Source organism: Mesoplodon densirostris, chromosome 4, assembly GCF_025265405.1.
Source record: "Mesoplodon densirostris isolate mMesDen1 chromosome 4, mMesDen1 primary haplotype, whole genome shotgun sequence".
In the NCBI taxonomy this organism is placed as follows: domain Eukaryota; kingdom Metazoa; phylum Chordata; class Mammalia; order Artiodactyla; family Ziphiidae; genus Mesoplodon; species Mesoplodon densirostris.
Genome location: NC_082664.1, coordinates 128,628,754 through 128,638,806, shown reverse-complemented (window position 1 = coordinate 128,638,806; position 10,053 = coordinate 128,628,754). Strand labels below are relative to the sequence as shown.

The window sequence follows — 10,053 nt, the reverse complement described above, 5'->3', positions numbered from 1 at the left end:
CTTGTCATATATGGCCTTTATTATGTTGAGTTATGTTTCCCTCTATGCCCACTTTCTGGAGAATTTTTTTTGTCATAAATGGATATAGAGTTTTGTTATTTTTTTGCGGTACGCGGGCCTCTCACTGCTGTGGCCTCTCTGGTTGTGCAGCACAGGCTCCGGACACGCAGGCTCAGTGGCCACGGCTCACGAGCCCAGCTGCTCTGCGGCATGTGGGATCTTCCTGGACCAGGACACAAACCCGCATCCCCTGCATCGGCAATTGGACTCTCAACCACTGCGCCACCGGGGAAACCTGGATATTGAGTTTTTATCAAAAGCTTTTTCTGAATCTATTGAGATGATCATATGGTTTTTATTCTTCAGTTTGTTAATGTGGTGTATCACACTGATTGATTGTGTATATTGAACAATTTTTGCATCCCTGGGATAAATCTCACTTGATTATATTATATAATTCTTTTAATGTATCATTGGATTTGTCTTGCTAATATTTTGTTGAGGGTTTTTGCATTTATATTCATCAGTGATATTGGCCTGCAATTTTCTTTTTTTGTGGTATCTTTGGTTTTGGAATCCGGGTGATGCTGGCCTCATAGAATGAGTTTGGGAGTATTCCTCCCTCTGCAGTTTTTTGGAATAGTTTCAGAAGGATAGGTGTTAACTCTTGTAGAAATGTTTGGTAGAATTCTCCAGTGAAGCCACATGGTCCTGGGCTTTTTTGTTGTTGTTGGGATTTTTTAAAGTTTCTTACTCAGTTTCATTAGGGGTAATTGATCTGTTCATATTTTCTATTTATTCCTGGTTCAGTCTTGGGAAGTTGTATATTTCTAGGAATTTGTCTATTTCTTCTAGGTTTTTCATTTTATTAGCATATACTTGTTTGTAGTAGTCTCTTATGATCCTTTGTATTTCTGTGGTGTTGTCTGTAACTTCTCCTTTTTCATTTCTGATTTTATTGATTTGGGCCCTCCCTCTTTCTTCTTGATGAGTGTGGCTAAAGTTTTATCAATTTTATCCTTTGAAAGAACTAGCTGTTAGTTTCATTGATTTTTAAAAAATCTCTTTCATTTATTTCTGCTCTGATTTACAGTTTCTTTCCTTCTATCGACTTGGGGTTTTGCTTGTTGTTCTTTTTCTAGTTCCTTTACGTGTAATGTCAGGTTGTTTGAGATTTTTCTTGTTTCCTGAGGTAAGCTTGTATTGCTATAAACTTCCCTCTTACAACTGCTTTTGCTGCATCCCATAGATTTTTGGATCATTGTGTTTCCATTTTCATTTGTCTCTAGGTATTTTTTATTTCCTCTGATTTATTCAGTGCTTGTTTAGTAGCATATTGTTTAGCCTCCACCTGCTTGTGTTTTTTGCAGGTTTTTTTTTCTTGCAGTTGACTTCTAGTTTCATAGCATTGTGGCTGGAAAAGTTGCTCGATATGATTTCAATTTTCTTAAATTTACCAAGGATTGTTTTCTGGCCTAGCATGTGATCTATCCTGGAGAATGTTCCATGAGCACTTGAATGTGTATTCTACTGCTTTTTATGGGATGTTCTATATTTATGTATTAAGTTCATTAGGTCTAATATGTCTTAGCCACTGGACCACCAGGCAAGTCCCCCATGAGGTTTTTATATAGCAATTGATATATATGTGTGATTGTTTTAAGTTGCTGATCTCTTAATTTCCAATGCCTTATTGATTCTCTGGATGTTCTGTCCATTGATGTTAGTGTGGTAAGTTCCCCTATTATTATTGTTACTTACAATTTCTGCCTTTATAACCATTAATGTTTCCTTTATGTATTTAGATGCTCCTATGTTGGGTGCATATGTATTTACAATTGGTATATCTTTTTCTTGGATTGATCCCTTGTTCATTATGTAATGTCCTCCTTTATCTCTTGTAACAGTCTTTATTTTAAAGTCTATTTTGTCTGATATGAGTATTGCTACCTTGGCTTTCTTTTGATTTCCATTTGCATGGAATGGAAATATTTTCATCCCCTTTTTCTATCCCCTCACTTTCAGTTTGTGTGTGTCTTTACATCTCAAGTGAGTCTCTTGTAGCCAGCATATACGTGGGTCCTGTTTTTTTATTCATTCAGCTACTCTGTCTTTTGATTGGAACATTTAGTCCATTTACACTTAAAGTAATTATGGATATGTATGTTCTTATTGTCATTTTGTTAATTGTTTTTGGGTTATTTTTATAAGTCTTTTCTGTTCCTTCTATTGTTCTCTTGTGATTTGATGACTATCTTTAGTGTTATGTTTGGATTCCTTTTTCTTTTTGAGTGTGTGTGTCTATTACAGATCTTGTGTGTGATTACCATGAGGTTTTTTTTTTTTTTTTTGGTTTTTGTTTTTACTATTTATTTATTTATTTTGGCTGTGCCACATCTTAGTTGCAGCACGTGGGATCTTCATTGCAGCATGCATGTGGGATCTAATTCCCTGACCAGATATCGAACCTGGGCTCCCTGCATTGGGAGCACCGAGTCTTAGCCACTGGACCACCCGGAAGTCCCCCATGAGGTTTTTATATAGCAATTGATATATATATGTGATTGTTTTAAGTTGCTGATCTCTTAATTTCCAATGCCTTTTAACAACCCTGCATTTGTACTCTCCTCCCCTCATGTTTACTGTTTTTGATATTATGCTTTACATCTAATTGTTTTGTGTATCTCTTTACTGCTTACTGTGGATGTAGAGTTTACTACTTTTGTGTTTTAACCTTCCTACTAACTTTGTGTGTGGGTGATTTCCTGCCTTTACTGTTTGCCTTTACCAATGAGATTTTTCCTTTCATGATTTTCGGGTTTCCTGTTGTGGCCTTTTCTTTTTGCTTAGAGAAGTTCCTTTAACATTTGTTTTTTGGTGGTGCCGAACTGTTTTTGCTTTTGCTTGTCTGTAAGGCTTTTGATCTCTCCATGAAATCTGAATGACAGACTGCTCGGCATTCTTGGTTGTTGTAGGTTTTTCCCTTTCATCAGTTTAAGTATATTGTGCCATTCCCTACTGGCCTACAGAGTTTCTGCTGAAAAGTCAGCTGATAGGTTTATGGGACTTTATTTGTATTTCATTTGTTGTTTTTCCCTTGCTGCTTTTAATATTCTCTCCCTCTCTAATTTCTGCCATTTTGATTACAATGTGTCTTGGTGTGTTTCTCTTTGGGTTAATCCTGTGGGGATTCTACTTCCTGGATTGGATGTTTGTTTCCTGTCCCATTTTAGGCCAGTTTTCAGCTATTATGTCTTCAAGTTTGTTCTCAGCTCCCTTTTCTCTGTTTCCTCCTTCTTGGACCTCTATATTAGTGCACTTGATGTTGTCCCAGAGGTCTCTTAAATTGTCCTCATTTCTTTTCGTTATTTTTTCTTTTCAGCTTCAGTGATTTCCACTTCTCCATCTTCCAGCTCACTGATTCATTCCTCTGTCCCATTTAGTCTATTGTTGGTTCCTTCTAGTACCTTTTTCATTTCAGTTATTGTATTCTTCATCTCTGTTTGGTTCTTTACATTTTCCAACTCTTTGTTTCAAACTTCCAAATTCTCTCACTGTTTATCCAGTTTTCCTGTATTCTTTGATCATTTTTATGATCACTACCCTGAACTATTACTTGAGTAGACTGCATATCTCCACTTTGCTTAGTTTTTCTTCTGGGGTTTTATCTTGTTCCTTCGTTTGGAAAATACTCCTCTGTTGCCTCATTTTGTCGAATCGTTGTTTTTGTTTTTATGTATCTGGCAGGTTGGTTATATTTCCCCACCCTGGAGAAGTGGCCTTTTGTAGGAGACGTCCTATGCATCCCAGCAATGCATCCCCCTCTTGTTACCCAAGCTGTATGTCCTCTAGGGGTTCACCCTATGAGGGCTGCATGGGTCCCTCTGTTGTGGCAGACTGTGTGGGTAGTTTGGTAGGCTTGATTGGCCCCCAGTTCAGTTCATTGCCAGGCCTTGCCTTGTGCGGGGGGTGCTAACCACTGGTTGGTGGGACCAGGTCACATGGTGGCTGACTGTGGAACCCAGGAGGCCCGGGACTAGTGCTAGGCACTGTTGGGCAGAGTCAAGGTCCAGGAAACTCTGGGGCTGTTGCCCACCCACTGGTGGGGGAACCCAGGTCCTGGGGCTAGTGCCACCCTACGGGTAGGCAGAGCCAGATCCTGGAATCTAGTCCCAGTGACCAGGGGTCCCTGAGCTGGTGTTAGGTCACTGGTGGGTGAGGCCCATTCCTGACATGGTTGAGTGCAGAGTCCAGAGCATCCTGAAGTTTGTGTTGGCCTGCTAGTGGTGTGGCCAGGCCCAGCTGGTCCTAGTGCAGGATCTGGCCTGATGGTGGAGTGTTCATGTCCATCGGCTGTGGAGCTGTGGTTTTCCTGCTGTTGGTGTCTGCTCCCTGGTGGGTGAGACTGGTCTGGAGGGTAGAGCAGACTCCTTGGAATGTGGGACTGTGGCCCAGGCACTGGTGCCTGCCCATGGGTGGGTGGAGCTGGGCCCTATGGTGGGCAAGGCCATGTCCAGAGGTGGCTGGGGGCTCATGGGGTCTCAAGGCAGCCTATCTGATGGTGGGTGGAGCTGTGTCCCCACCCAGTCAGTTGCTTGGCCTAAGGTATCCCAGCAGTAGTGCCTATAGGCTGTTGGGCCAGGGCCAGGCTTGGTGCTGGAGCTAATAAGCTGGAGGGAGGATTGCATAATGACTTGCCAGCACCAGTGTCCACATGGTAGAATGAGCTACCCAAGAATGGCTGCTGCCAGTGACTATGTCCCTAGGGTGAGTTGCAGTTGCGTCCTGCCTCTCCAGGAGATTCTCTAAGAGCAGCATGTAGGTCTGACCCAGGCTCCTATATAATCACTGCTCCTGCCCTGGGTCCTGGGGCATGTGAGATTTTCTGTGAGGCCTTTGAGAGTGAAGTCTCTGTTTCCGCCAGCCCTCTGGTACTCATTAAAGTAAGCCCCTTTTGCCTTTTAAAGCCAAATGCTCTGGGTGCTCATCTTGCCAGTGAAGGACCCTTGGGATGGGGAGCCTGACTTGGGGCTTGGAACCCTCTTTTGGGAGAAGCGCTGCAATTGCAATTCTCCCGTATGTCGGTCCCCAACCTGGGGGTATGGGACTTGGCTATATTGCGACTCCACCCCTCCTGCCCGTCTTGTTGTGGTTCCTTCTTTATATTATCTTTAGTTGTAGAACACCTTTTTGGTAGTCTCTGGTCTTTCCAAAGTGTCAACTTTGGAAGCTGATTAGAACAAGTCCACTGTAAAAAGACATTTATGAGATAATCACAAATAAGAACATTGACTGGATGTTAGTATGAAGGAATTATTGGTGAATTTTTTAGTGTGATAATGGCATTATTTTATCTCTTGAAGGTACATATAGTAATGTACAGATGAAATAAGGTATCAGAAATTGCCTTAAAATAATTCAGTCATAGGAGTATGTGTGGAAAAAGTGAGGGTTGGGTAAGAGGTGATACAACACAGTCCATGAGTTGATAATTTTTGAAACTGGGTAATGGGGATGTAGTTCATTATACTATTTTCTCTACTTTATGTGTGTTTAAAGTCTTCCACTGAGGGGGAAAAGAAAGCAGGTATGAAAAGTACCTTGCACATAGCAGCAGCTCAATAAAGGATTGTTTCTGGAATCTAACAATGAGCAAACTGCACTTTAGAGAGACTAAGTAACTAAACCTAAAGACACACAGGCTTGGCAAACACCAGTCTGCTTCTCAGAGAGTCCTATGTGTAGGTAGCCCAGTTGGCAGCTATGATAATCACAAAAGCCATTCACTCAAATTGAATTTTTATTCCAAAGACTGTAATGCGTAGAAAGACAACAGCCAAAACGGAAAACAATTTGCTTAACTGGAAATTAGAAGTAGTTCATTTGCAGGAGAGCAAACAGTGGGTGACAGCCTTGGCACTCTGTTACATTGTAACCAAGAAAACATAAAAATAACCAATGTCCTTCTGATACACTATGTGGATGTGCAGGATTTACAGCAAATAACAGGAAGAAAGGAAAGGAAAAAAATCCACAGAATCCCCAAATTCAGAAATTAACATTCACTTAACAACAGAGTGGTGAAGACTTTGGTAGCAAAATTTTCACAATTCTTAAAATGGGAATCTTCAAAAGTACTTCTTTAAGTTCAAAAGCTAAAAAAAATACTGAAGAGGGAATAGTTACACTGGCTTAGAAGAGCTGCCGCCTGTCACGAAGATGACAATCAGTCCTAGTTCCAAACACAGCGATAACCGGTGAACCTGACAAACCGAAGAGAGAGGCCGACTGGTGGGCACTGATGTCACTGATTGTACGAACACCCTGGATCACTCATCACTAACAGCCAACTCTAACGGCTACTGCTCCTCCTGACTGATGCCAAGGTTGCCTTTCTGCACCTCGAGCTCCTCAGCACTGACCATCGATGGGTCTATAGCCGCATATTTGGTTCCATGGAATTGCAGCAAATGTATCTGCAGAAATGCAGAATAATTATTTTAAACATCACTGTTGTGTATTAATGGTTCCTAGTTCTAAAATTACAGAGTACTGGGGGAATGGGCAAGATAAGGTCAGGGGGTTAAAAGGTACAAACTACTACGTATAAAATAAGCTAGAAAAATATATTGTACAGCACAGGGAATATAGCCAATATTTTATAGTAACTTTAAATGTAATATCTCTAAAAATGTTGAATCACTATATAGAACACCTGAAACTAATATTGTAAATCAACTATACCTCAATAAAAATAAATATATACACTAAAATATTAGAGTAATACATACTAAGTAGAAAAATTAGAAAACAGAAAAGTCCAACAATTTTTAAAAACCACAATTTGGGGACTTTCCTGGCAGTGCAGTGGTTAAGAATCTGCCTGCGAATGCAGGGGACATGGGTTCAAGCCCTGGTCCAGGAAGCTCCAACATGCTGTGGAGCAACTAGGCCGTGCGCCACAACTACTGCGCCTGTGCTCTAGAGCCTGCAAGCCACAGCTACTGAGAGCATGCACCACAAATACTGAAGACTGCGTGCCTAGAGCCTGTGCTCTACAACAAGAAAAGCCACCGCAATGAGAAGCCCGTGCACTACGATGAAGAGTAGCCCCTGCTTGCTTCAACCAGAGAAAGCCCACGTGCAGCAATGAAGACCCAACGCAGGGAAAAAAAAAAAGAAAAAAAAAACACAAACCAAAACCACAAAACCAGAATTTGGGATGTTTGTTCCTCACTTAATATGTAACCAGTCTTTCCAGGTAACTACAAATTGTTATTAACATCTTAAATTGCCACATGCTGCTTCACCAGTAGGTGTTCACCGTTCCCCTCTGCTGCTATGAACCAGGTCCTTCCCATCCTCTGTTGTTCTAACACCGTAATGACTATCTCTGGGAATCAAGTGTTTTTGTATTTATGATCCTCTCCTCAGGATCTGTTGCCACACGTGGACAACAGGATCAAAGAACGTGACTCGTTTTTTAAGGCTGTTGATACTACTTGCCAAATTGCAAAGAAACCATTTCTCACCACTATTCTAATATCCATTTAGGCAGGTATTAGAAGAAGTGGTGCGTGTGTGTGTGCTTGTGTTTTAATGCATTAAAATTAGACCAAGAAGTCACTTCATGGGATTCAGATTGACTCCATTTAAATCAGGTGTCCTGCTCTGGCTGAATTCATTGCGCCCAGGAGCCAAGGTCCCATTGTACCAAACGTCTGCTTCAGTGTGTCAGTTCAGGCCTGTGGTTCTTAGAAAAGGGATAGTGGGCATAGAGTCCCCCAGGTGTCTCTAATATGCTTGAATTCTCCTGTAAGTTACTAATGTAGACCACCTTTATCAAGTCAATGCTTCATTCCTACAGAGAATTCTGTAGTTCTCTTACTCGACCACCAAAAAAAACCTAACTTTATGGTTCAAACCAGACTCTGGGTTCAAAGTGCTCTGTGTTGCAACCTAGGACCTACATGTACATAGATATTCACCTCTGCACTTCTGCACAGGTATGGGAAATTGCCTCCTGTTTTCAGGTGAGCCCTCCAGGCATTAGGATACAGTTTGTACATTTCTTCTTTAGCTTCAGTTGAAAGTGCACTCTGGTCAAACACCTTTAAAAGAACATGAGGCCCAAACTGTTATTTCAATGTGTTCTTTTCACATTTAGCAAAGTGCCCAACCACCCCCGCCAAGCATTCCTTTCAAGAGACATGGCTGAACCCTTCTAGAGCCCTCTTGCTCATCCCTGGTGACTCTAACTCCAATGGAAAACATTAATACAGATTTTATTGCCAATTGTCTCATGCATTGTTTAGTGGAAAACATTCTACCATGAATTTCCTTTGTCCTCAAACATAGTTAACTAAATTAACAGAATATTAATAGCAATCTGTTTTTTTTTTTTTTGGCTGCGTTGGCTCATCGTTGCTGTGTGGGGGCTTTCTCTAGTTGAGGCGAGTGGGAGTTACTCTTTGTTGTGGTGTGTGGCTTCTCATTGCAGTGGCTTCTCTTGTGGAGCACGGGCTCTAGGTGCATGAGCTTCAGTAGTTGTGGCCTATGGGCTCAGTACTTGTGGCTTGCGGGCTCTAGAGTGCAGGCTCAGGAGTTGTGGCGCATGGATTTAGTTGCTCTGTGTCATGTGGGATCTTCCTGGACCAAGGCTTGAACCTGTGTCCCCTGCATTGACAGGTGGATTCTTAACCACTGCACCACCAAGGAAGTCCCTGAATTGTCTATTTTTGATTGGTTCATCTTTGTAGCTTCTAGTTCCTTGTTACAGTGATCTGTGTTTCTATCGATAATCTTTCTTAATTCAGTTAGCATTTTTATTACCACATTTTTGAACTCGGTGTCTAGTTGACTGGTGAGCTCTGTTTCATTATTCTTTCAGAGGATATCTCTTGCTCTTTTATTTATTTATTTATTTATTTATTAGTTTCTGCTTTACCTATTGCTCTTTTAATTGGGAGTAATTCCTCTGTCTTTTCATTTGACTTAACGTTCTCTGTCTCTATGAATTTAGGAGAAACAGTTATCTACTGTGGTGTTGAAGAGGCATTTTTTTGTGGGAGTGTTCATGTGTAGACCCTGTGTGTCCAGTGTTTGTGGTGCGAGGGCTGGTTCGGAATGGATGACAGCCACATCTTCCCTCAGGAAGTGCTGGCCGTTATCCCCTTGATAGGGGTGTGTGGTTGGTGTTGAGCATCTAAAGCCTGTGCGGGGTGTGAGGCAGGACTTCCCCTCTGCTCCACGGCCGTCACAGCTCTGTCGGGGTGGGGTCTGCTCCTCCGTTGTTGAAGTAGAAGCCCTGAGGGTTGGGTTCAGTCAGGCTCTGCTGCCTTTGGGCACGTGCCCTGCTGCAAATGAGGTAGTTGCTGGAGCAAGTGAGGCCCATGCAGTCACAGGGGACCTATGTGCTCCCTGTGTATGCATCCACAGTTCTGCTCAGAAGCCGCCCAAGGTCGTGTCCCTTTCTCAGTTGTGTTTGTCTCAGATCTACTGCAAGGCTGTGCTGTGGAGCAGGCTGAGGCTGGGGGTTGTGATGTGTGGCTGCAGGAATTGAGGTGGCGGCACCGCCCACCAGAGATCTGGGCTGCCTCTGTGGCAGACTTCTCTCAGGTCATGTCTGCCATATCCAGCGCTAAGCTGTGGTGTGGAGTGGGCAGAGCTGAGGTGTTGACCCCTTTGGACTGGGAAGTGTGGAGAGGTGGCAGCAGCCAGTGCAAGGCTCTCTCTGCCCTGATGGTTAGTGAGCCAGCATGAGCATAGTCCTTGTGAGTGGAGTCCAGGCTTCTCCAGCCCTTCTGTCTGTCCCAGTGGATTTCCCAGCAGGCAAGTGGGCTTGTGTCCTCCATGCAAGACCCCCAGGACTGGGATACCCAGGTTGTGGCTCAACTTGCTTGCTCTCCAGGGCGAGGGTTCCAATCCAAGAGTGCAGGTCCGAATCCAATGGCTTTTTTACCTGTCTTACCCAGTTACATGGAAGGTTCTTGCAGGTTTGGTTATATAGGAGTTCTTCTGCTAGTTTCCAGTTGGTTTTCCACAAGAATTGTT

The 10,053-nt window shown here is 42.7% G+C and overlaps 1 long non-coding RNA gene across 1 annotated transcript; it reads right to left on the bottom strand.

Moving 5' to 3' along the window:
* Positions 1-5,782: 5,782 nt before the first annotated feature.
* LOC132487529 (uncharacterized) lies at positions 5,783-8,134 on the bottom strand. Its single transcript, XR_009531650.1, has 2 exons — positions 7,989-8,134; positions 5,783-6,476 (listed from the first exon to the last, which is right to left on the bottom strand). It is a non-coding gene; the product is annotated as an uncharacterized LOC132487529 (long non-coding RNA).
* Between the last annotated feature and the right edge of the window lie 1,919 nt (positions 8,135-10,053).